Genomic DNA, 27,500 nt, shown 5'->3' on the forward strand with positions numbered 1-27,500 from the left:
AGATGGAAACGTATCACCAATATCAAAGCATAAAAAGCATTCTAAACGATCTGAAAACATCAGAACACCTGAATTCAACCAGCAAGTTCAACAGACTATTGATTGCAATCTCAGAAAGTCCATGAGTTCAATTGCAAATGATCTCCGTGTGTCAGAAGGAAGACTCAGAAATGTTTTCCACAAAGACATCGGATATAAGTCTTAAATGATGAGAAAAGGTCAGTTTGTCAGAAAAAGCAAAATAAAATCATTACATCTATATCAGATCTAAAAAGCTCTTAAACAAATTGAAAAACCCAGCAGAAGATTTGATTTGGTTTTTCTGAAACGACGAAAACTTCGACCAAGATCAAAAAGTTAACAGAAGAAATGACCGATGGTTATGTGCAGATCCTTCTGAACTTCCAAATGTTACGGTTACAAAATTTCCTGCAAGTGTCATGGTTTTAGAGGTTGTCAGCTATGAAGAACATCTGATGCCTCCTTACTTCTTTCCACAAAGCCTTAGAGTTAACTCTGCCGCCTAGATTGAGGTCCTGGAAATAATTAAACCCTGGATAGACAGCGCATGCAATTGAAGGCCATATATGTTTCAGTAAGACTCTTCACAATCACACATGGCTCTAGTAACACATATATTACCGGCTAAAATAATGAGATTTTGAAGTTACACGTATCCTTCATTTATTTGATCCTTTTATATATGGTGTGGCTCGCTCCGCGATACTCTACTTGATTGTGAGAGTGTACAATATGCTTTTAGATTTCATAAGATGGTCTGCATCAAAATCAGAAATCGCGATCCGGCCATGTACGCTGGGGACTTACCTCCCTTTGTAAGTTATCTTTAGTAAAACCGGTGCTAGTCAGTTATCTCTGCCACTTTTGTGACCTCTATTAATTTTGCCTTTAGGTTCTAATTGCTTAATAATTTGTTTTATATATATTGGGTCATCTCATAAATAATGCGTTTTTTTTCATACTTTAATTTTTCAAAATTAAGATAAACCAAGTCCCTTTTTAACCTAAAATATATTCTCCATTTTCTACAATGCTCTTCCATGAATCTGGTAGACTGGCTAGGCCCCTCTTCCAAAATCCACTTGTCCGTGATGAAAAATACTCCTCCTGTATTATTCTGACCTCATCTACAGAATTAAATTTTTTCCGCCCAAACGATTTTAACGACTGTGGAATAAATGATAATCAGATGGAACATTGCCAGGCGAATATGATGGGTGGAACATCATTTCCCATTCAAACTGCTCCAGCCTTTGGAATGTCATCATCACTGAATGTGGAAGAACACCTTTCGTCGTGAAGATGGTCGTTTACCTTCTAACTTGCTCGCAGTAGATTTTCGTTATTATAGTTTTGTTTGGGTTTAAAAGTTCAAAGTGGACTAAACCGAACAGATAGCAACACCTTACGTAGGTGAAGACCTTCTTTAGCCTGGAGTAACGGTGTTTCACCTTTTCCTACCCACTGTCTTCGGTGCTTGACATTTTTATAGAGAACCCATTTGTCATCACTAGTCGTTATTTGGTTAAAAAAAATTTCATTTGTCAGACGTGACAGCAAACAAGAACACACATTCACTCTCTGCGCACGATTAGACTCCGAAACTCATTGACTTTTTCGATGGTACGCCGGTGTCGATAAATGGTTGAATGACGAAATCCAAGCACCTCTGCTAGTTCTTCAACAGTTACGATAGGATTTTGTTTCACCAGAATTTTCAGGATGCCCTCGTCAAGCTCTACTGATCTTCCAGAACGAGGCTTGTCTTCTAGGCTGTAGTTTCCGGCTCGGAATTTTTGGAACCACCATTGACACTGGCTTACGCATATCATCCCATCCCCATATACAACATTAATATTCGGCGCACTTTCCGTTGCATTGTTGCCTTTATTGAACTCATAAAGCATTAGAGCTTTCAAACAATTACTCTTAAAATCGAACTGCACTCTTCAAAACTTGCACGGAGAATAAGGACAAGGTAAAATTACTACCTGCTTTTGTTGCAAGTTGATGCAGGTAGTGTATCCCATCATTCTCCAACTTTCAGTTCATGCAATTGAAAAACCGCAATATATATATATATATATATATATACACTAATACATCTGTTTGTTGTCTACACCACCTGTCTTCGTCTTTTGTTTTTTTGTGAATTCTTCGTGTATATATATATATATATATATATATAATATATATACACACACAAAAAAGATGATTTTTTTGAACGCAGAAACGCCAACACTTATAAAATAACAAATGTTAACTTGTTTATATTTTTATATACGTAGTTTGCACTTAGCTTTATAGCATCTATATTTGTGGATAAATTTGTCAGCGGGAACGTTAGCTTAATGGTAAAGCACTCAGCCGGAGTCTATGACTATTTGTTGACATATGTTTTTTCCGCTTTGTAAAGGTAACTTACCCAGTATTTCTACTGTTCTAACGGCGTTTCTGCATTCGAAAAAAAACAAAAACAAAACAAAACAAATTGTTATCTTATTTGTATCGTACAATAAACATTTCGTTAGTTTGTTTATATTTACACACACACACACTTATAAAACAGTCATTACATCATCTTTGGTTACCTCTAAGGTAAAGAGAACACAGTACAGGTTAAATGTGGAGTAAGAACTTTATTGGAGTAATCGATGGGCCAGTGCTTCATATTGACGACTGGTTTCATCCCGGTAAGAAATCTGGGATATGGAAATATGTCTTTATACGTTCAGTGATGGTAATGTGTGGATAAGTAAGTATGGTTTCCTAATCGGAGTGTGGGTGTCTTCTTTATCTCAACGTCCTTTTTTTTTTCGTATTTACTTGTTTCAGTCATTTGACTGCGGCCATGCTGGGGAGCAACCTTGAAGAGTTTTAATAGAAACATCGACCCTAGGACTAACTTATTCTGTCAGTCTTTACACCAACACCGATGGTCAAGCGGTGATGGGGGAACTATGTGGTATCACCTAACTTATTTGGGTTTTGTTTGGTTTATTTTATTTTTCTATTCTATTTTGAGAGCCAAATTGTTATTTGGTTGTGTATATATGTATGTATGTATGTATGTATGTATGTAGTGATGGCGCGTCGCTCACGGTTGTAAGGTCGTGAGCTCAATTCCCGGCGACGCGTTGTGTCCTTGAGCAAGACACTTTATTTCACGTTGCTCCAGTCCACTCAACTGGTAAAAATGAGTTGTACTTGTATTTCAAAGGGCCGGCCTTGTCACACTCTGTGTCTCGCTGAATCTTCATGAGAACTAAGTTAGGGGTACTCGTGTGTGTGTGGATTGCTCAGTCACTTGAACGTTAATTTCACGAGCAAGCTGTTCCGTTGATGGTATCAGCTGGGACCCTCGTCGTCGTAACCGACGGAGTGCTCCTATGTATGTATGTATGTATGTATGTATGTATGTATGTATGTATGTATGTATGTATGTATGTATGTATGTATGTGAGTGCGTGCGTAAGCGTCTGCGTGTCAACTGATGCAGCAGGTCAATGATGAATTTGAAACGAATTCTGATTTTTTTTTCTGGAAATCAAATTTGAACAAATTTCTTTAGGCTGCAGTCGGAGTGTTTATGTGTGTGCGTGCGCGTATGTGTGTGTATTGTGTGTGTGTGTGTGTGTGTGTGTGTGAGAGAGAGAGAGAGAGAGAGTGTGCACGCGTACATGTGTGGCGTAGTGAATTGTAAATTAGAAAAATGGAATTTTAATAGATTTTATAGAATAATAGAGAATGGTATTGAAGCATTGTTGGCAGTGGGGTCAAACGGTGTCAGTTAGCTGTAGAATTTAGGGTAAAGATCAGTCGGGTATGAATGTTAGCGAAAGCATAACTGAATGTAAGCACGCGCGCGTTTGAGTATGTGTGTGTATGCGCGCGCGCACGAGTGTATATGCATCTGTGTGTGCATGTGTATGCGCGTATGTGGAGAATGATAGTTTTGTGACTATGTTCACTTCATTATTTTATGACCAGGAATCTTTTGTACTTATTCCAGACTAAATTCAATTGAGCCTATTATTGAAAAAAAAATAAGGGAGATTATAGAAATATGTTGGAAATAACGAGACTACGTTGTTTTTAGTCATTGGATTATCGAAGTATGTCTCTTGGAAATCCAAATTTATAGCAATATGTTGCTGGTTGTCAATTTATTACACAGATATATCCTTTATAGTCGCTAGATTATAATATGTTTGCAATTTCTGGATTGCAGGAATATAGTTGCTTGGGATCACTGAATTATAGGAGTATGCTGGTTGTAATCCAACAATTTTAGGAATATATTGTTTACAGTTTCTGATGTATAGGAATATGTTGTTTGTTGTTGCTAGGTTACTGGAATATAATTTTTGTAGTGTCTGGGTTATAGGAGTATGTTATTCTCAGGAGTAGCTATTCTCAGGTGATACAGTTTCACTTAAAAACATGAGAAAGATGATCGGAAGAGAACCGGAGATTACCTTCTCAGATATTGTCTTTACTCTTTACTTCATCTCTGGCAGTTCTAATTCAAATCAGCGTGGTTGTTTTTTTATTGTTGTTTTTTGATTTAACTTCAAGTCAACTTTTATTCGTCAGGCATATCTTCAAAAGCATTCCATCTCTAAAAATTCTCCTATTTTTCTGGCGTAGTATATCCAGCAATACATTATTCACTGCGTCCGTGCCTATGATAGATAGTCGAAAATCAGAATTTATTACCCTATTTAATCTGGAAACAACGCTTAGAAAGAATGTTTACTAGACGTCCATCAGGGTAGAATGTTGCTATCAGATTCCAACTCACCTGACAATTACGTTGTACAGCCAGACATAGTTAATGGGCATGAAGGAAATAGTTACTTGGTTTAATGAGGTCATATACTGGTGATGGCAAATTTACATACCTATACCCTTTATGTCAAGATGATATACTCTATAATTAGGGGACTGAATTATATACTAGAAGAGTTATCTGGCGTTGCCTGGATGTCGATTGTGGAGAAACTTTTTTTAAAAACTTACCTTATAGCCATGTTTTTATGTTTTGTTTTGCATCTATTTCTTTTATTGTAAAGCATATGTCTAAAGTTGAATTTCTCTTAGTTTCTCTGATGTGCAAATCTTTTGAGATTGTGTTTATTAAGAATTTTAAATATTCCCTTTACGTTTCTTGTAATACTAAATTAATATGCAACACATAAGACAGTAAGAGATTTGGTGAATATAATATTTCTTCCCCTGCGATTTGGTGCTCTAATGAAAAGGCTCAATTCTAGTAACCCCAAGGCATTGTTTCTGAGAATTGTTGATGGTCATATAAAAAGAGAGTTTAATTGGGAACTAAAGTCGCTTGAAGAGAAATTATATATTTGATGAATATATATATGTTTGAATGATGGAAATGTGTAGAATTAAAATATCTTCCTTAGCAAAACCAGCCATACAGTGGTTTCCACTACATGGGAGATAAGAATTTTGACAGCTACTCTTGTAATGTTATAGAGTTTTGCTGCATCCAAATTTCGTAGCAACCTAATAAGTACTCTCATTTTGTGTTACGTGTTGTAAAGAAGGACACTAGACTGGGGAAGAAAAGAACTGAGGAACTGTTTGATAGTTGACAGTATCGATAACGTTAACTACACTGTGAACTGGTTTGTATAGATTTGATTAGGTTGGTATTTGTTTAATGATAGAGGGATTCATGTGAAATGATATTTTTGGGAGCAAGTACGGCACGTTTACAAAGTCAGTTGTAATTTCTATATTTCTGTAATAGGCTAGGGATAAATATTCAGTAGCATTTCTTGCGAAGTGCTGATTTATTGTTTCCCAACTTTTTCTCGTGTGATAGCTGACCATTGCACAAACGAAATAAAACTTTTCCAAGCAGGGTTGCTGAAATATTTTATAAAGTCTAGTTCTCATGTTGGTAGAAGGATAATGATTTCCCCATTCGTGTTCAAGTGCAGGAGTCTTTGAGTCATTCTCTCAACTCATCAACAGGTATATTCTTTAGAATGACTGGCAGTGTTTGCTTGAAATCATCACAGAGAAAGACTGATTTGACCCATTCAGACAATATAAAACAGCTCTATCTTCAGAGCAGAGCATAAAACCCCATACTACTCTCACTATACTATCACTTTATTACAACTATTAGTTTTTCAACGTCTTTTTTTTTATTGAATCTTCTCTGTTTTACGCATTTGGGACCTCGCAACTGATATTTTTTTTTCATGCATTATTTAGTGATGATTTTGGATTTCTGTTCTACACTTACACACACTCGGCGCGTGCGTATATATATACACGTATGTGCGAGTGCGTGTATGTGTGGGTGTGTATAGTGTTGACATATTGAATACGTTCCAATGTATTCGAACGGGATGAGGCCTTTAGCTGCGAAGAAAGACAAAATTCTCCACTAAGGTATGTGTTAAACTACATTTGTCATGGATTGGGGATGATGTCATTGGACTGTGTGATGCATGCTTTTCTACGCCGTTCGCTTCGCCAACTACAAAAATCAGATCAGTCTCTCACATCCTGTTAGAAACAAAATCATTCTTATTAATTCAAGCGTATATAACGTTTGGTGATTTGTGGAAAGCTCGGTCGAGCTGGAATTGAATAAATAATGTTGCACGAAACAGCATGAAGTTATATGTAGTACGTCTCAGGTGTGATTAGGCCGTCATGTTTTAACACATGTGTAGGTAGAAAATTTTTTCCCGAGATTATCTCCGTAGTTAAATGTCTTGTCACATCTGAATAAATTTGAACGCGTTAAACAACTTATATAACTTAGATGTGATTCAGTCAAAGATTGGCCGAAGCCATGTCTAACTTAATAGCACCACCTGACAGGGCCTTTAAAGTTATTTTGTTGTGCATCATGATCAATTCAAGTAGGGAAATGTTGTTGACTGAGATACATCCAGATATAGAAGGCTTATATAGAATCAGTTGAAGAAATTTGTCCAGGTTTCCTTTAAAGGTGATGGGATATTTTTCTTCTTTGATTTGTTTAGGGATATTGTTAAATAAAGCAGGGCCCGGTGATGAAAACTAATTGTGTTGCAATGAATTTATGTTGTGTGATCCTGAATTGTGTAGAGGGAGTATGGCACGTTGCCCCAGCCTTGAAGGAATTCTGAATATAATATTAAGGTCTTTTGGGTGATGCTAGTGGTATATTCTCCACATTGTTTTAATCATGTAGCGCTCACGGCAGCGCTGGAGAGAATACGGTTTCAATGTTTTAAAGCAGTAGCAATAATGAAGACCAGTCACATCTTTAATTATTTAGTGAGTGCTCCCTAGGGTAACTCAACTCTTGTAATGTTTGTTTTGTGAGGGGAGACCACAGGAGACAACAGTATTATATATATATATATATATATATATATATATACATGCATACATATATATATATATACACATACATATATATATGTATATATATATATTTATATATATACACATACATACGCACACACACACACACACACACACACACACACACACACACACACACACACACACACACACACACACACGACTGTTTAGGTAATTAAAATTGTAAATCTTTAATAAAAGACAATTTAGCTGAGCTGTGAAAAGTAAACATAGAAGTCACACCATAGTCTTATCTCTCTATAAACGGATGAAAGAATCGACCTGATTAGATGCAAATTCTGTTAAGAACGCGTACCCATTTCTTGTTCTCGGAGAGAATTGTAGCTTTTAGCTATTTATAATGTATGCAACATCTGAGATAACTAAGTTGATCTCTTTAATTTTTGTTACTGTGCAACCATTGACAAAACGAATTAATTAATCAATTCCTATCGCACTATACAGTGTTTTTGAAATTCATTTCGAAGATAAAGTAAAACTGCTGCGTAATGCACTGATAATTGATTAATTAGATAATTAATTCATGTTTGTTTACATTTCTCGTATGAAGATTTATTCTTGGCAATTTTTGTTATTTAGAAATGTGGGAGTATAACAAAATACGAATGTGAGAGTATAACAAAATACGAAACATGTGTCGACGGATTCCTTGCTCTCAACTAACGAGGACTCAACAGGAAGAAATAAGACTATTAAAGAGTGAAAATTATTCCGTGTTCTAACACAACATCCACTTTAAATGGGTTAAATATTATCTTTTGGTATTAACCTTGCTTCAGTCGCTAATAATAATTTTTTTCTTTTTTAATTATCCCATTGGCTAGTCGTGACACCAGTGCCTCATAGAGCACTGGGATTCCATATATATCGCTAGCGGAGATATCGCTGTTATTTGCCGCGGTCGGACGTTTACCGTTGGCAAGGCCAGGTAAGGCCAAAATCATGTGGTCTAGCAGTCGTGGCGGCGGAAATTGAGTTTTTTTTGTGTATCCCCTACTAGGGATGTAAACAAGAGTGCATTTATGACCTAGAAATCCACATGAGAGGTTCTCTCATGGCAATTATCGCAGTATTCTGTGTTCTTACTCAATTTCCAGTTTTTAGTGAGAATAAATATCTGTTGGTATTAATATTGCTTCTGTCGCTAATAATTATTTCATCTATCTATCTATCTATCTATCTATCTATCTATCTATCTATCTATCTATCTATCTATCTATCTATCTATGTCTGTATGTCTATCTGTCTGTCTGTCTGTCTATCTATGGCTGTCTGTCTGTCTGTCTATCTATGTCTGTCTATCTATGTCTGCCTGTCTATGTCTGTCTGTCTGTCTGTCTATGTCTGTCTATCTATGTCAGTCTGTCTATCTATGTCTGTCTGTCTGTCTGTCTATCTATGTCTGTCTGTCTGTCTGCTTATATATGGCTGTCTGTCTGTCTATCTATATCTGTCTGTCTATCTTTATCTGTCTGTCTATGTCTGTCTGTCTATGTCTGTCTATCTATGTGTCTGTCTATGTCTGTCTGTCTATGTCTATCTGTCTGTCTATCTATCTACACACATACATTACATACTATAAATAAGTGTGTGTGTGTGTGTGCATATGTATGTATAGTGACACTAACTTCCTAATGAAATATAAAAATTTTAACTTTTATGTATATATCAACATTATTTTATTAAGTACATTAATACTAAATCAGTGACTGAATATTTTACTACTAACCTATTAAATATATTAGCGCTAACATTACTCTGAAATATATTACCACTTATTTCCTACTTTCGTTAACATTACTTTACCTATTAAGTATGGGAACAATAATTTTAGTATTTCGTTTTAGCAGTAAACTGTTAGATATTCTGAAATTTTGAAATGAACTAAACATTAACTGAACTATATAAATATATAAATATAAATATAAATATAAATATAAATATAAATATAAATATAAATATAAATATATATATATATATATATATATATATATATTATATATATATATATATTATATATATATATATATATATAAATATGAATATAAATATAACATATATATATATATATATATATGAACATATATATATATATATATATATATATTATATATATATGTGCGTGTGTGTGTGTGTATGTATATATATATGCTGAGACTTCCTTCGGTCACGGCTGACCATGGGATTGCATCTAGAAAGTTACCCTCCCAGGCATAAGTCCGGGCAAGGTTGTTTATGGAAGACCAGCATTCTTACCGGCCTCCCCACTCCACGCCACCAGTGTTATCTAAGGGAAAGGCAAAAGCCGATACAACTTGGAACCTGTGACGCCGCAACTCATTTCTACAGCTGAGTGAACTGGAGCAACGTGAAATAAAGTGTCTTGCTCAAGAACACAACACGCAGCCCAGTCGGTCTGGGATTCGAACTCACAACCTTAGGATCGTAAGCTCGACGCTCTTACCACTGAGCCATGTATATACATATGTATATATATGTGTGTGTGTGTGTTTATGTATGTATGTATGTATGTATATATATATATATATATATATAATATATATAGATATAGGTATGTACATATATATATATATATGCATATATATATATATAAATATATATATATATATTATTCATATTATTATATGATCGAACGCCACGCATTCATTACAAAGTAAGTTTTATCTTAATAATTCAGACGCGCACTCTACATTCTCTATACTCCCTTCACTTCTTCTTCTTTCTTTTTGTTTTTCCTCTTCTCCCCTTCACTGTTCTCTTTCTCTCCCTCTTTCTCCCCCACTCTTCCTCCTTGACACTCTCGTTGCTCACACGTGACCAGCGGCTATCGTTCTTTTTTCTCCTTGGTTTACTAGAGATAATATCTACTTTTGCCTGCCTCTTGCCACAGCTGCTTTCTCCAGCGTTCACCACTTCACCTCGTTATGGCTTAACAGCCCTCACCATTTGTTTTTACTGTTTTGTTCTTACTGTCTTCTTTTTGTTACCACTCTAACCCTCCGCAAAAATCCTAAATTTTATTTAATTTGCTTTGCGGGAAGGATTGTTTTAACGAAGTCATGTCTTGTCCTAACCTTCGACCCGCGGAGTAGATAAAACAGGGGATAACTGATGAAGGGGTTGTTCTTTAGGTTGCCTGTCTCATTTCTTTATTTGTTTCTTTCGTTGTCCGAACAAAATTTCGTTTTCCATGTTTTTGTTGTTTTTTATGCCCTCGTTTTTCATTTGCTCACTTTTTTGACGTCCTGTATCCATATATTCATGTATATACATATATATGAAGTATGCACATATATATGCCTATATATATTATATATATATATATATATTTATATGTATGTATATGTTTATGCGTGTCTGTGCGTGTCCCCCTCCATCGCTTGACAACCATTCTTGGTATGTTTATGTCCCCATAACTTAGTGGTTCGGCAGAAGAGACCGACAGAATAAGAACTAGGCTTACAACGAATAAGTTCTGGGGGTAGATTTATTCGACTAAAGGCGGTGCTCCAGCATGACCTCAATCAAATGACTGAAACAAGGAAAAGAATATGTATGTATGTATGTATGTATGTATGTATGTATGTATGTATGTATGTATGTATGTATCTATATAACACCCACTTAATTCTTATGTATATCATAAAAAATTCAACTTTTGCATCAATTCTGTTTTGCAAGTCTGTGTGTGTGGTGAAGCATTTCTATACTTATATAAAAACAGTTTTCACATCTTTGTTACCAAGTGACTTGACAAATTTGGAAGTTACAACACTGCATTAATCTTTTCTGAAAATCTGACCTTGTGATTCTTATAAATTTTAATCTTTTACTGGTTACAGCTAGTTGGCTGTGTCCTTGCTGGCAGTTACGAAGTTTCTCTGTGCTTCACACTGCAGAGTGTCGGCAAATTTTTAGTAAAACAGTATTCTGCAACCTTATTTCAACATTTTAATTAAAGCCATCGAAAAATGAATGAATATCACCACAATTTAATAGATATTCTCTGTTGAAAGCATTTGTAGAATCATGTCTGTTTGAGAAATTTATATAGCTTTGTGAAGCTGGTCGCAGTTATTGGACTATAAACGCGTGCTTTAATAGATTGAAATCAAGCAATTAATAGGTATTGAAATGTTAACGAGCTATATCGAACTAATTAGAAAAGTGGTCATTGGTCTTTATATGCATGTATGTACCTAATAAGAATCTAGGCTAAGCTCTATAGTATACATGAATGGGAGAATAATAAAGGTAACCGTTGAATAATCACTACTTTCACATAGTGAGATTTATTCTATAGCCAGCAACCTCTGTAATTTGGTGTATTTTCTCGGTATTACAACCATGAAAGACTAATACATTGGCACTATTCCCGAAAGAGTTGCTGCTGAAAAAGAAATGCGTATTCTGAAGTTTTCATGCTTTTGTTCATTCGGAATACCTTGACAGGTTGAGGAATTTCAAAATAATTGTTTGTCCATATTATCAATTCATGTTTTTAAATGTACTACTTTCTATCATTTGACTTGAGGCTTTTAATATCTTTATGGAAATAAACTGTTTGCTGTTCAATCCTTGCTTTGTAGAGGTGAAATGAAGTGCAAGTCTCATCAACCAAATCCAGCTGAGTATCATACGGTAGCTACTTTATCAACGCCCGTGGCTGAAATAATGTAGAAACCTCAATGTGGTTTAAAATAAACTGAAAACAGTCTACTGGACTATCTGAAAGCATCCAGTGGACTGTCACGATCAAAACTTCGATTATATGCTTACTCGACGAGGGATGACCGTGAACTACACAATGACAACACTGGAGACCACTAAAGGATGTGAATTCAGAACATCGAGGCAACATAATAACATGAACTTACATATATCCCTATACTTGTTGGTTTCAAATTTTGGTATAAGGCCAGCAATTTCGTGGGAGGGGGTAAGTCAACTACATCGACCCCAGTACTCAACTAGTACTTATTTTATCGACCCTGAAAGGATGAAAGGAAAAGTCGACGTTGGCGGCATTTGATCTCAGAACGTAAAGGATTCTTTACTCTTTTTGCCGCTAAGCATTTCGCCCGGCATGGCAACGATTCTGCCTGCTCGTTACTTTATATATCACTATACATATCAGATATAAAGCACATATGTTACATCGTATTAACATATGTTAACAATTAGCTTACATTTAGTAAAACATATCTTACAATATTACAATTTATATATCTTTTAGTTTTCAGTTAACCACAACTCGAATAACCTTCATTAGTCACGCTACCACGAAACTAATATATATCTTCTAAAACAGTGACATATGCCTTGCATATATATTTTACATTTATTGACATATCTTACAGTGTAACAACATATACTTTAGACATATTAACATGCATTTTACATTTATTAACATATACTATATAACAACATATATCATACCACGTAGCAACTTACATTTAAATACAGTTAGATAAAGGTTATATACAATAACTTATGCTCTACAATATTATAACATACAACGTATCATAAAGAACAACTTATATCTTAAAATATAATAACACATTTTATGATATAATTAACAAACACACACACGCACAATAAAATAGCATATATCCTAAAACATAGAAACATATAATCTTTTCTACTCCAGGCTTAAGGCCCGAAATTTTTAGGGAGGGGGCCAGTCGATTTTATCGACCCCAGTACGCAACTAGTAATCAATTTATTGATCTTGAAAGTATGAAAGGAAAAATTGACCTCGATGGAATTTGAACTCACAACGTAAAGACAGACGAAATATCGCTAAGCATTTCGCCCGGCGTGCTAACGTTTCTGCCAGCTCGCCGCCTTATATATTATATAACATATATCCTGCAAATATAGTAATATGGATCTTACAATATAATGATGCATATTTTGTAATAGAATTAGATGTACCTTATAAATAGTAACTTATATCTTATAAAAGAATAAAACTACGCTATGTGGGAAGGTCATTACTCTGAGAGATAAAGCGCTAATTATTTTATAATACTTCGTTATAGAGAGGACAGCAGAAAGGCAGAATCGTTAGAGCATCGAACAAAATACTTTTAGTAAATATAAAAATAATTCACTTTACATTCAGAGTTCAACTTCAGTGGAGATCGCCTTCAGCTTCCATCTTTTCGGGGTCAATAAAATAAAGTTGCTTTCATTTAAATGTGTGGCTTTGTGCCAATGTTGGAAATCAATATTTCTTTATTGAAACTATATAGGTAAAAAGGAAAAATGGAACTAGAAATATTCGTAAAATTAGTTTCGTGCATTAGCATTGGTCATACTTAGGGTCTGTTCTCGAGGGGTAGCTATTTCGTGTGAATCTAATTTCACACAGCATTCAACTGACTAGCAATCATTCAGTATCAACGATTTCAATCAACTCCTTACAAATTCCCTGTTTCATCTATTGCCGTCGTTATAATGATCTCTGCTTGTCTGGACATGCTATCAAGACCAACTAATCTATTCTTTTTCAGTCATCCCCACCGTGTCTCCTCTCCCAAATCCATAAAGACTTTCTCAAGTCTTCTCCCTAGATATAGACTCCCTGCCCCCACGCTTTACCAACTACAGGGCTCAAGTGACGAGAGGGCATGAAAATTGTCATACTTACTATCTACTCTCTATTAATTAATTTATAACCTAACCCAAAAGTTAAAACATATTTTCTATGATCAAAAGAATTTATTCTATTAATCCGACTGATGTTCTAATCGCATTATTTTTTACAGCTGCGAGAAATATTTTGATCTAAGCGGTTAATATAAATTAAATATTGACCTTGCTATTTCATTTAGATTACAGTGATTTATTTTTATTTCTTATGTTTACCTATGGACCTAGCACCTGAATAAGCAGGGGTAATACTACACTTTGGGTGGTTATATTATTGATTCTGGAAGGATGAATGAAGCACATATGCATATAGGGAGAGAAAGAGGAAGAAAAACAACTTCATAAGCACATGTACACCTATGTAATTACAAACGGTAACTGCAAATAAAATATACAATGTATATATATATATATATATATGTGTGTGTGTGTGTGTGTGTGTGTGTGTGAATGTGGATCTGTTGTGAGAGAGAGAAAGACACTCCCATTCTCTTTCTCTCTTCTCTTTCCTTCTCTACTTGGATATCGGTCTCTGTCTTTTCACTCACCGTTATCTGCTTTATGACATCGCCTCTGCATCTAAACAAATTGTTGTCATTTTCTTTCCGAGCCGCACTTGTTACATTATCGAATCCTGTTTGTTTTTGTCATATTTTATCTCATCAAAAATGTTTTACTTTGTTTCAAATTTGCTTTTATTGAATATTTCTTGATCTTGTCCCTAGTCTTAATTAAACTTCCTTTTCCTCCACCCCACTAACCATACTCTATTATTTCTTTTTCTTGTTGTTGTACTCATTTCCACTTCATAAATCACCTAAAAAGTCATATTCACTGGTTGTTGCCATAAAGTAAGCTATTCGGCAACTGAAAACCGACAATATTAAATATGAGATATCATGGTCAATTATAAAATACGCAAAACCCTATAACACACATTGTAGGAGTTGTGAACTGTGCTCTGAGAAATCCCTATCAATTTTACTTATTAGTGAAAAGGTCCTTAATAAATTAACGGAACGGGTTACACATTGTTTACACGCCATGAAAGGCACCTTCAAAAATCACCACCCTGTAAACACAGCATCGAGCTACCATAATCCACATTGATCAGTGACACCATGCTTTCTTTCCATAAAGTGCTATATACCCATGGACAAATGTATGGCCCTTTACCCATGTACCATTTATTGTTCTGTACCTACATATGCGTGCGGATAATCTTGTAAGTGTATTCAATCTGTGTGTGCATATATATGCAGAGTTGACGTATTTCTATATGCCTATATGTGCATATATGTACTGAGTGGAAGTATCTAGTATGTGCTAATATGTACATACATATATCTACGTATAAACGTATATATATATCATTGTATGAGTATATATGTATACTTGCCTACAAAAATATGACACAGTAGGTATCAGAATACATTTAGATTTATATAATTTATGATGTTGGTGTAGTAGTGCACGTGAAGATACGTGTGTTGGGGTATGTGAATATTGCGTGTGTATGTGTGTGTGTGTCTATGAATGTATCTGTGTGTGTATGCTCCATGATGACAGTGTCGATATGATATCTATATGTATTTAAGCAAATGAATGTTTATGCCCCGAAGGATATATCCGTGTGTGTAAGTACGTTTGTATATATATGTATAACTGTGTGCGTATGTGATTGGCTGACAGGCATACATGTAATGTATACAGGCATGCGCCCACGAATCAACTTATTAATGTGCGCGTCCGTCTGTCTTTGCATTGATTCAAACGTATGTATTGTCTGTGCATCTGTCTAACTGTTAAAATCTCGCAATATTGCTACACTGAAATGCATATCTCCAAGCTTAAAACCATATTATCCCACCTGAGGGGTCTACTAAACATTGTGCGTTGCATCTGGTGTTATTGCATCATTCCACACTCACCTTGAAGATGAGACAATTATTATGGTAATAAAAGAGTTTTTGTTGGTACATTCTGTCTTCTCTATTTATCTTTAATACACACACACACAAACATACATACATACATACATACATACATACATACATACATATATATATATAAATATAGATATGGCATATGTACACACATACACATATATATGACATATGTACACAAACACATATACACGCATACGCAAAACATATATATGTAGCATATATACATTTATGTTGGTATATGATAACGGGTAGAAAAATGTGTCGTTGAGATTTCGCATTTTGTGTATATTACATTGTAAGGATATTCCTAGCCTATTGAAGTTTATTCTAGTCTTTGTATTATGTATGTGAATCTCTGCTCTATGTTATTTACTTTATACTGAACTATATCTAGATATACTTTCTCCTGTCTTCCAGCAATAATACAACTATTTTAGTTGAGCCAACTGCAAGTGAATATGCATCGCAGCAGAAAACTGACTATATCGAAGCAAACTCATTGCTTTCACCAGTTGGCTATAAGAACAAAATCTACTCCTATGCAGCCTTGCCTTAATTTCTGAAATATTTTGATTAAGTGATATCATAAGACATTTCCTCTGCTCATTTATTTAAGCATTTGGAGAACCCAAAGGAAATTTGTTTTTAAGCTGTGAAAATATTCTCAGTTGACTGAATTTTTTCTCCCATTACATCACATATGTGTGATTCTGCTGTATATCACATTAGAGTCGTATAGGAACTTGGTTTAAGCCAACAAGAGACATCACACTTTAGGATCACACTCCAGTTACATAGAATCCCAGACAACAAATTAAGAATCAGATATCAGTACATGGTGTATTTATTTCGGTTCAGAGATAGAATTAATTCAACTTCATATTCTCAATATGTCTGAAATGTAAGGGACAGTGGAAAGGAAAATTTCCCATAACATGAAACATCCTTAATGAAACACTACCAGACGTCAGTGATGTAAGGATTTGCACTTTTGTAAAAATGCTATATTCTGCTACAACCACAAGTATTGTGAAATATAAAATACAAAACTTTCTCGCTTTAAAATGTAATTTTTATTGCGATCATTCATAATTCATATAGAATAACATGTTTTGTGATTCTCTTCACTCTCCTCTACCATCTCTCTAGTATTCATTGTAACTTTTTCTATCACAGAGACTAGACATATAATGCCACCTCCCAGAACCTACTGTTCTGACAAGGGTGTTCTACAGCTCATCACTTGATAGCTATCAACCAGTGAAGATCTAACAGGTATTTCTTTGTTGATCAGATCAAGTTCTTTCATTCATCTCTTTGACGTCTGAACGAGGTCACGTAATGACGGAGTAAGTTTTCGGCTTCTTCTGAATAAAATATATTTTATAATCATAAGACGTTCTTTCTTTTGCATCGTTGGCAAAAATATACTTCCATTTTTTTGTACATATTATTGCATGTGTAAAATAACGATTAGTTGATTCATGATTTCAAAATTCTTTTATTTTTCAATATATGGCTATATTCATGCTTTTTATTTTTGCATACTCTTTAAGTATGAAAGGCACAGTTTAAACTACATTCATTTCTTTCAGACCGGTGCAAATGTAAAAATAGACACACGCTATAAACACACACACATACATATATATAAATACACACACACACACATGTGCGCGCGCACACAAACCACACATGCATGCATACATAAACACACACACACACACACACACATCCATCTATATGTCATACTTGATGTATATACTCCTTTGATAGGCCAATAACTATTTCTCCTGAGATAAATTGTGTCGGTGACGTTGGATTTCCTCAGTTGCCACGTTGAACAGCTGCCTGTTCTTAGTTTGTAAAGACGCTTTGGTACGTTTTTTTTTATGAGGTTGCACGATATAGAGTAAGTAAGATTATCTCATTTTTGATGCTGAAGTCATTAAAGGAAAACCTGAAGTCATTTAATGGAATCTTATAGTATTTGAGCTATGGTCTGACCAAATGTTTTTCTCTTACAAACTCGTTGTAGATAAAGACGTTTGGATTCCACATAAAATACTGTGCAACATCCATTTTAGATCTTGTTTTAGAAGCTTGTCTTGAAAACGATTTTGCAACATTTTAAGTAAATACCTTACAGGAATCGATAAACTTCTTGCTGTACCTATTTAATATAAATTCATGCAAACGTGCATACACATGTGTGTATTTGTATGTGCATATGTATATACATATATATTGAGATCTGTATACACACACACACACACACACACACACATACATATATAAAATACAAAATAGGACAAGAACGCAAAACATCCGGACAACTAGGTGACACAAAAAGGGACAACAAAATATCCAGATAGACGATACAAAAAAAAAACAAGGACGGGTCATTCGAAGCTTTCTATCCTCAGTCAAGAACCAGATCATCCTCGCAATTTCGGCTGATTAATCTTGAGATTGGTCCAATACATATGGTTCAAAATGATACAAAAATACAAGAGTGACCGATGAGGAAGCCACAAACAGGGTGTATTAGTTTGAAGTCAAGAATGTACGTGTGTGCTGATACTCAAGTTAATGATTTCCTGTCCTAAGCCTTGTACCATGATGTAATTGTTTTTCGAATACCTATCATAATTTATTTACATTTTTCTATATAAATACTTATAGACTTATAAACTGGCAGATACAAAAAGGTGGTGATTCCTGACAAATCTCTCATAAGAGACGAAACTAGCTGTTTAATCTTCCCTTCTAGCTGCTGAAGGTGCTGTGTTTTATCCTGGGAGCTATAGAATCATAGAAATACTAAGTATATAAGTTTATTGAGCAAATTGTATACACATTTTTTTCTGAAAACACTGTGTTGGTACTTTAGCAAATATTTATTGGCTGTCAGCCTTTTACCATTATATAAATTTCGTTACACTTTCCATAAATTACTTACCTGAAGTCGTAGGTTTCTAATCATTGGTGAGGTTAACGATACCTGACGAGTCTCTATTAAGAGACAAAACTATTAGGTTCGATCCTCACTTCTAGTTGCCCAAACTCATAACTATGGAGTATGTAATCGATTCTCTCTTTTTATTCACATATATATAAACGCACGCATATTTATTTATATGATTGATCAGAAATAGAAAGCTAAATTTGTTGTCACTGAAAATAGCTTGTTTGTATATCTTCCAAATGGTACAGCAAAAAAATTAATTTAATATACGTGCCACTCTGTCTGTGGATCTATGTAACTTTTTTCGTACAAAAAAAACTAATTTTCCATCATTCTAGTGTGTGCCAATCCAACATTTTCGGTCAATAGCTATTTAGTAATTTATATTGATTTCTAACAGAGGTCTGAAACTTGTGATTTCAAATCAGAGGAATGAGAAATTGTGAAGTTCATGCACTTCCAAAAGTAATAGCAATAAATGAGACAAGCTAAGATTATAGAAGTCATTAATATAAATTTACCAGTATTCTACACCAAATACTAGCTACTTAACTGAAACAAATTGAAAAAAATAAAATACCGAAATCAAAGTAATATTGAAATAAAACACTAATTTGTATTTTGAGCTTCTCAGTTTCTGGAAATATCTGTCAGTAAAACGAACACATACACAGGCGCGTGCACTTACACCCCACATATATGTCTGTGTGTGTGAATATATATATATATATATATATATATTATATATATATATATGTAGGTCCCGGGTTGATTCGGGGTTAACCACAGTAAATAAGGTACTCAATACATAGTAGAGTAAAATTAATTTATTATATAGAAGGAGCTTCTACAGGACTAGAACTGTTTCATTCAAGAGAAATCTTCAGGAAGCTAGTTAACAAGAATTGTATTGGCATTTATACATTTAGGCAGGTTTAAAGGGGTGTTGGTGGGGGACTTTTTGGGGGTAGGCATAGCGCAAAATATCATACTTGGGGGAGTGGTCAAGGAGTCAGTGTTAAATTAGATAGAAGAATAAATAAAAAAATAAAAAAATATATAAAAAAATATATAAAAATATATATAAAAAAAGGGAATAGAGTTTTAGGTAAATAAGGAGATTCTCACTTATACCTATGCACATATGTATACATATATACACACACATACAAACATATATACATATACATACACACATACGTACACACACACATATATACATATATATACACTTACACATACATATACATATCTACACATACACATATATGTATACATACACACACTCACATGCATACACGTATACACGCATGTATATATACACACACGACCACACATACATATACACACAGAAAAATATATATACATACACACACATACTCACATACACGCATACACACACATATCCACACACACATATGCACACACAGCACACTAGTCCCTATATACACATATATACACATACACACACATATAAACACACATACATATACATATATATATATATATATATATATATATATATATATATACATATGTGTACCTATGCATACCTACACATACACACATATATATACACATACAATACAGACCCATTCCCTAATTTTAATTTTATTATCTTCATTTATTACTTTTGTTATCTTTGATCGCTGGTCACAAACATCTTGGCTATGACAGCCAGTCCATTTATCTGTCTACTGGAAAACAAGCACTCATTTACTCACGCACACTCTTTAGCACGTACACTCACTCATTCGTACACTCATACACATACACGCACGCACGCGTTATATTCATACATACATACATCTACATACATTCACGTATATACACATACGTACGCGTACCTACAGATTCATGTCTATACTCTTAGAAGGCTAGTCTATACATATACACCAATAAATATAAATACACACACATACATATACACCTACATACAAATACATACATGTATATATATATACATATATATACATATTCACATATATATACATACATATATATATACATATATATATATATATATATACATATACATACATATAACACTGACTCCTTGACCACTCCCCCAAGTATGATATTTTGCGCTATGCCTACCCCCAAAAAGTCCCCCACCAACACCCCTTTAAACCTGCCTAAATGTATAAATGCCATACAATTCTTGTTAACTAGCTTCCTGAAGATTTCTCTTGAATGAAACAGTTCTAGTCCTGTAGAAGCTCCTTCTATATAATAAATTAATATATATATAATATATATATATATATATATATATATATATATATATATTATATGTATATATACATATACATACATACACACACATATATGTATATATGTATATGTGTGTGTATACATATAATTACATAGATATATAGTTACACGCGTAAGTACATTCCGACATACACGCATTTATATACATATATACATATTAAGGTTCACAGGCATATAGCCATGTATATGTAGGCATATACATATATAAATACATACATATATGTATATTTATCTATACATATGCATATACACAGATATATGTGTATGTACGTGAGTGTCTCTAATGTTTTTAACATGGTCAATTGGTAAAAATAAATACAAAAAGAAACATAATTCAAACCAAATGTTTTTGAAGAGGAATATATCAAAGATTGAGTTACAAATTACATGGTGTGAATATTGAATCAGACGCACAAAGGAGTATATTTATAGTAACGACCAATAATAATAATGATGATGATGATGATAATAATAATAATAACAATAATAATAATAATAATAATAATAATAATAATAATAATAATAATAATAATAATAATAATAATAATAATAATAGTAATAATGTAAATCCCCACATAAATTGTTGTCTGTCCTTGTGATGTTCCTCTCATCGATGTCCTTGTGGCTAATAGAAGAAATAATAATAATAATAATAATAATAATAATAATAATAATAATAATAATAATAGTCTTTGCAAATTATTGTACAAGGCCAGTGATGTAAAGGAAGGAGTTTCGTCGGTTACGTCTACCCAGTACTTGTCTGGTACTTTATTTTAGTGACCCCGAAGGGAAAAGTTGACGTGATTTCAACCTGTAATATATGAAGCTGGGAAAAATGCCATCGAGCATGGTTTTTTGACGTGCTAACGATTCTGCCCTTTTGGTTCCATGTACATTAATATTATTATTATTATTACTATTATCATTGCCTTTGCACAGCTTCTAACGCTGGAGATGTACTACAGTTTCAGCTGTTCACTACCAGTGAACTAAGGTAACACCTCTTATTTTTCGAGCACCTTCCGGAATATTTAAACGGTTCCAAGCAGTGCTGCTTTCTGCAAGTACTCCACCCTTACTGCAGCCTCTATTTGTTCCACATTCTCCTCGAGATTTTTGCTCACTGTTCCCAGGGCTCCGACAATTATTGGTACTACTGCTACCTTTTTCATCGACCACAACTGCTTAACTTCCCAAGCTAACCTGTCATATCTCTCAACTTTGCTTTCTTCCTTATCGCATACCTTGTTGTCAGCTGGGCATGCTATATCTATGATCCGGCATAGTTTGATTTCTTTCTCAATTAAGACTATGTCTGACTTCCTATTCTCTGACTCATGGTCGCACTGAATCATAAAATCCCATAGGATCTTTGCATTTCTATTTTCGACAATGCCTTCAGGTTTGTGGTCGTACCAATATTTTGCTCTGTCAAGTCCATACTGGATGCAAACTGTGCAATAGACAAGCCTGGCTATACTGTCGTGGCGTCTCTTATATTCCTTCCAGGCTAGTGGCGTACATTGGCTTGTTATATGCCATACGGTTTCACCGTTTTGTCCACAGATTATGCACTTATCACTTTCTGCTGTGTTGTCTATTCTGTATTTTATGTAGTGTGTTCTTAGTGCTTACTCTTGGGTAGCACAGATTAGAGCCTCCGTTTCCCGTTTTAAATCACTTTTAGTCATCCACAGCCATCTTTTTCCTCTGTCTGTCTTATCTTCAACATCTCAATGAAATTGACCATGCATTCTTTTCTTTACCCACCTATTTTCAGTTTCAGTCATTTTCAAATTCTTGTATAGTGCTTTATCTTTGCAATCTTTTATCCTACACAAGCCTGACCTTCTTATTTCTAATAATAGCGGTTCTGTGGTATTTTTTACATACTCTGCTCTGTTGTTTTCTTCTACTCTAAGGCTGTGTTCGCATCCAATAAGTCCTCCCCCCTCTTTTTCTTGGTACATACAGTCTGTCTGTGTCACTTTTTGGGTGGGGTGACCCAAATCTAGTTATCAACTTCCTTGTCTTTCTGTCTAAGCTGTTTAGTTCGTCTATTGTCCATGCTATGACCCCTGCTCCATATCTAAGAAGTGAAACCGCCCAGGTGTTGATAGCTTCGATCTTATTCCGTCCGTTTAATTTCGACTTAAGGATCAGTCTCAGTCTGCGCAAGTATTCCACCTTAAATTTTTCTGTCATTCCTTTCTCCATCAATTTATCCATTTCCAAAATCCCCAAGTACTTATAGTCCGTCTCTTATATCTGCTTCATAACCTCCCCGGATGGTATCGATAGCCCGTCCATACATTTGATTTTGCATCTCTTCAAGACTAACACACCACACTTTCTCAGTCCGAACTCCATACTGATATCAGCACTGAAAGTATTCACCGTATTAACGAGGGAACTGATTTGGGCTTCATCTTTACCATACAGCTTGAGGTCATCCATGAATAACAAATGGTGGACTTTTTGTTGGCGGCTTTTAAATACACACCCAGCTTTTGCTTTCCTCAGAATCAATGTCACTGGTATCAAGCACAGAACAAAGATCAGTGAGGACATGCAGTTCCCTTGGAAGATGCCCCTCCTGATATCTACTATCCCTAAACTTCTTCCGTATGCTGTCAGGTCCGTCCTCCAATTCGCCATACTTTTTCCAAGCAATCGCTAAACATTCGATACAGTACCAAATAGGTTCATATACGCCATAATCCAAGAATGTGGGATCATATCGTACGCCTTACGATAGTCGATCCATAAAATGGCTAAGTTACTTTTCCTCCCCTTGCAGTCGCTGAGTACATTTTTGTCTATCAGGAGTTGATCCTTGGTACCTCTGCACTTACGCTTGCAACCCTTCTGTTCATATGGCGGGACTCCATTTTGTTCCAGATGTCTGTTTATTGATTCTGCGAGTATTCCAGTGAATAACTTCCACATAAGTGGCAAACAGGATATCGGCCTGTAATTGTCTACTGTTTTGCCTTTTTCGATATTCTTCAAGAACAGCACTGTCCTACCTACTGTAAACCACTCTGGTGTTATTTGGTCGGCATTTATCAATGTGTTGAGTTGAACATCTATTCGTGCATGACATTCATCAAATCATTTGATCCAGTAGTCTTGAACTCCATCTAGTCCCGGGGGCCTTCCAGTTGCTCATTTTTTTTGCTGATTTTCTTCACTTCCCTAACATAAATGATTGGTTCTGTCTGTTTTGGGTTGACTACTTGCAACCATTCAGCATCCTACTTGTGCTCCTTGTCTTTGCTTCAGATGTCACTCCAAAACCTTTGACTTTCAATGTTATCGGTACACTCTCCATTTATTTCTTTATAGAATCTTTTCTGATCTACTCTGAATAACCTATTCAGGTGGTAAACCTTCATTCTTTGGTCGTATCTTACCATCTTTGCTTTCTTTGCAACGAGACACTGTTTCAGTTCCTCCACTACTACTTTCAGGTCCTTTCCTTCAATATTATACTTCCTTTTCAGCGCCCTGTATTTTTATTCGCTTTTAAGCTCCCCCTTTTCTTTTCGGCCTAACACAGAGATTTTCTTCGAGAGCATGTCTAACCCTGCCTGGATTCTTCTTTCCCACCATGGATATTTTCTTTTGTCACTACCATTATGTTTCTTTTTCTTGACATCAACACCCACATTTTCTGCTACAAAAATACTTGATCAAATTATTTGTTTATATGATATTATGTGTTCTGATGTGTTTCAGAATTTCATTGACATTTTTCGTTTCTTGGTTCAATTTCCATCGATCAACGTTTTTAAGGTTGCAAATAATGTCGCTATCGTTCTCCTGTGGTCTTACCTTTATTCTGGCGTAGATTGCCTTTTGTTCATTTATCATGTCGCCATTAGTTTTATTGTCTTCTTTTAGATCATCTATATGTCTCTCATCAAGTAAACTACCACTGCCCTTTCCTGTGCTATGGGATTACTCTTATTAGTAAGAACTGTATTTTCATTGTTTTCTCTGCTGCAATTTCCATGACCCGTCTTTTGATAGCTTCGAGCTCTAATTCTGTGAACCAACAATATTTTTCTTATTGCTCTAGCTTGATCACAGTCTCTGTTCCGTGAGTTGAAAAATCCCTTTTCTCTCCAATGATCATACATACGTTGTCGGTAACCCCCTAATTTGAGCACCATTTTCATCTACCGGGATGCTCAGAAATACTCCATGACCACAGCATTAATTTGATTGCTCCATCTACGCCGTGTGTGGTGGTCACTTTCTGGATATCGACAGGCTGGAGCCGGACCAGAATCTCTGAGCTCACCGGGTTTAACACTCTCACCATCATTGGCTTCAGTTTCATTACCACTGTTTTTCACAATATTTTGTTTTTTCATTGTCACCCATATGAGGTAGCGATTATCAGGTTGCGCAATTACCAATGATTTTATTGTGACACCATCACTAGATGTTAGTTAGTTAGTTAGTTAATTTGGCTCAAAAGCAAATAGCAAGGCCATGTAGGGGGACATGGAGTTAAGTACAGGGTGGTGTTCATGTAAAGAGTTCAGGCCACTTGAGGTCCAGGGAGGCTTTGAACAAAGCGGTCGTCGGCATCTTCACCATCTCGTCTGGCAGCTTGTTCCACGGATCCGCAACCCGGACGGAGAAAGCTCCTCTCCTTCGATTGAGATGAAATCGTCGCAGGTAGAGCTTTTCGGAATGACCCCGCAGCCGACGCTCTGGAGCAGGAGTGAAGAACAGCTCTTTCGAGAGGTTACACTTTCCGCTTATGATGTTGTGGGCGAGAATGAGATCACCACGGTGGCGGCGTTTTTCAAGAGAATAAAGGTCGAGCGTCCTCAGCCTTTCTTCGTAGGACAAATTTTTGAGACCATGAACCATGCGGGTAGCCAGCTTCTGGACTCTTTCGAGATGCTGTATGTCTTTGAGGAGATAAGGAGAAGAGGCTTGAATCCCATACTCCAATATGGGTCTCACCAGCGTGACATAGAGTGGTAGGAATATGGCTGCTGTGAGCATTCCGAATGACCGTCGAATCAAGAACAGAATTCCGCGTGCTTTGTTGGCAGCATGGACGCACTGGGCCGAAGGCGAAAAGGAGGAATCCACTAAGATACCCAGGTCCTTTACCTGATCGGTCCTCTCCAGCAGCAGACGACCCGGCTCGAAATCAAGTTGAGCTGCAGGAGTAGAGCCGACAGGCAGATGACAGCACTTTGACACGTTCAGACACAGGTCCCAATCGTTAGACCACTTCCAAATTTGGTGGAGGCATCGACGAAGATCCTCTATATTACCGCGAGGAGCGACCAGTTTGATATCGTTGGCAAATAGAAGGGTGTGTTGCGTGAGGTCGTCGGGCAAGTCATTTATGAAGACTAAGAACAACAAGGGCCCAAGCACTGAACCTTGAGGCACGCCACTGCTCGCACTGGAGACGTCGAACCGCGAACCATTAACTTGGTCTTGGAAGGAGCGATCTGAGAGGAAGGCACCAACCCATCGTACAATATCCGGATGTATCATTAATCAGCCGATAAGGAGGCTCCATCCGTTTCCTTTCATTATTACTATTATTATTATTATTATTATTATTATTATTATTATTATTATTATTATTGTTGTTGTTGTTGTTGGTATTATTATTATTATTATATTATTATTATTATTATTATTATTATTATTATTATTATTATTATTATTATTATTATTATTATTATTATTATTATTATTATCACTGATATTGTTTTTATGTGTAGTAGCATCAGTGGTTGCAGCAACTGCAACAGTAGCAGTGGTGAGGATAGTGGTAAGGGTGGTAGTTGGGCCTCAGATTCCTGTGCTATCATAACAGTAGTAGTTGTAGTATTATTGTAGTATTAATAATATTTAGTATAAACAGCTGCAGCATATTATTATTATTATTATTATTATTATTATTATTATTATTATTATATTATTTATTATTATTATTATTATTATTATTATTATTATTATTATTATTATTAACAACAACAGTGATGACAACGGCAACGATGATGATGATTGCAACAACATTAACAGCAGTACTAACAACAACAACAACAACAACAACAACAGCAACAACAACAACAACAATAATATCGGTACCAATAAATGTAACTTATAACAAAGAAATTCAAAGGATGACGCAAAAT

The 27,500-nt window shown here is 35.2% G+C and overlaps 1 protein-coding gene across 4 annotated transcripts in view; it reads right to left on the reverse strand.

Moving 5' to 3' along the window:
* Positions 1–27,500, reverse strand: part of LOC115225598 (putative carbonic anhydrase-like protein 2) — a 615,762-nt gene that overhangs the window by 13,004 nt on the left and 575,258 nt on the right. Inside the window, exon 13 of one of the 4 annotated variants that reach the window (XM_036498895.1) lies at positions 16,862–17,434. The exons of 2 other annotated variants lie outside the window; for them this stretch is intronic. The gene's annotated coding sequence lies outside the window, so the exon portion shown is untranslated. Of the gene's footprint in view, positions 1–16,861; positions 17,435–27,500 lie in introns of those variants that run through there. One more of the 4 variants, XM_036498900.1, reaches the window with a different exon arrangement.

The sequence above is a fragment of the Octopus sinensis genome, linkage group LG2 (genome assembly GCF_006345805.1).
Source record: "Octopus sinensis linkage group LG2, ASM634580v1, whole genome shotgun sequence".
Lineage (NCBI taxonomy): Eukaryota > Metazoa > Mollusca > Cephalopoda > Octopoda > Octopodidae > Octopus > Octopus sinensis.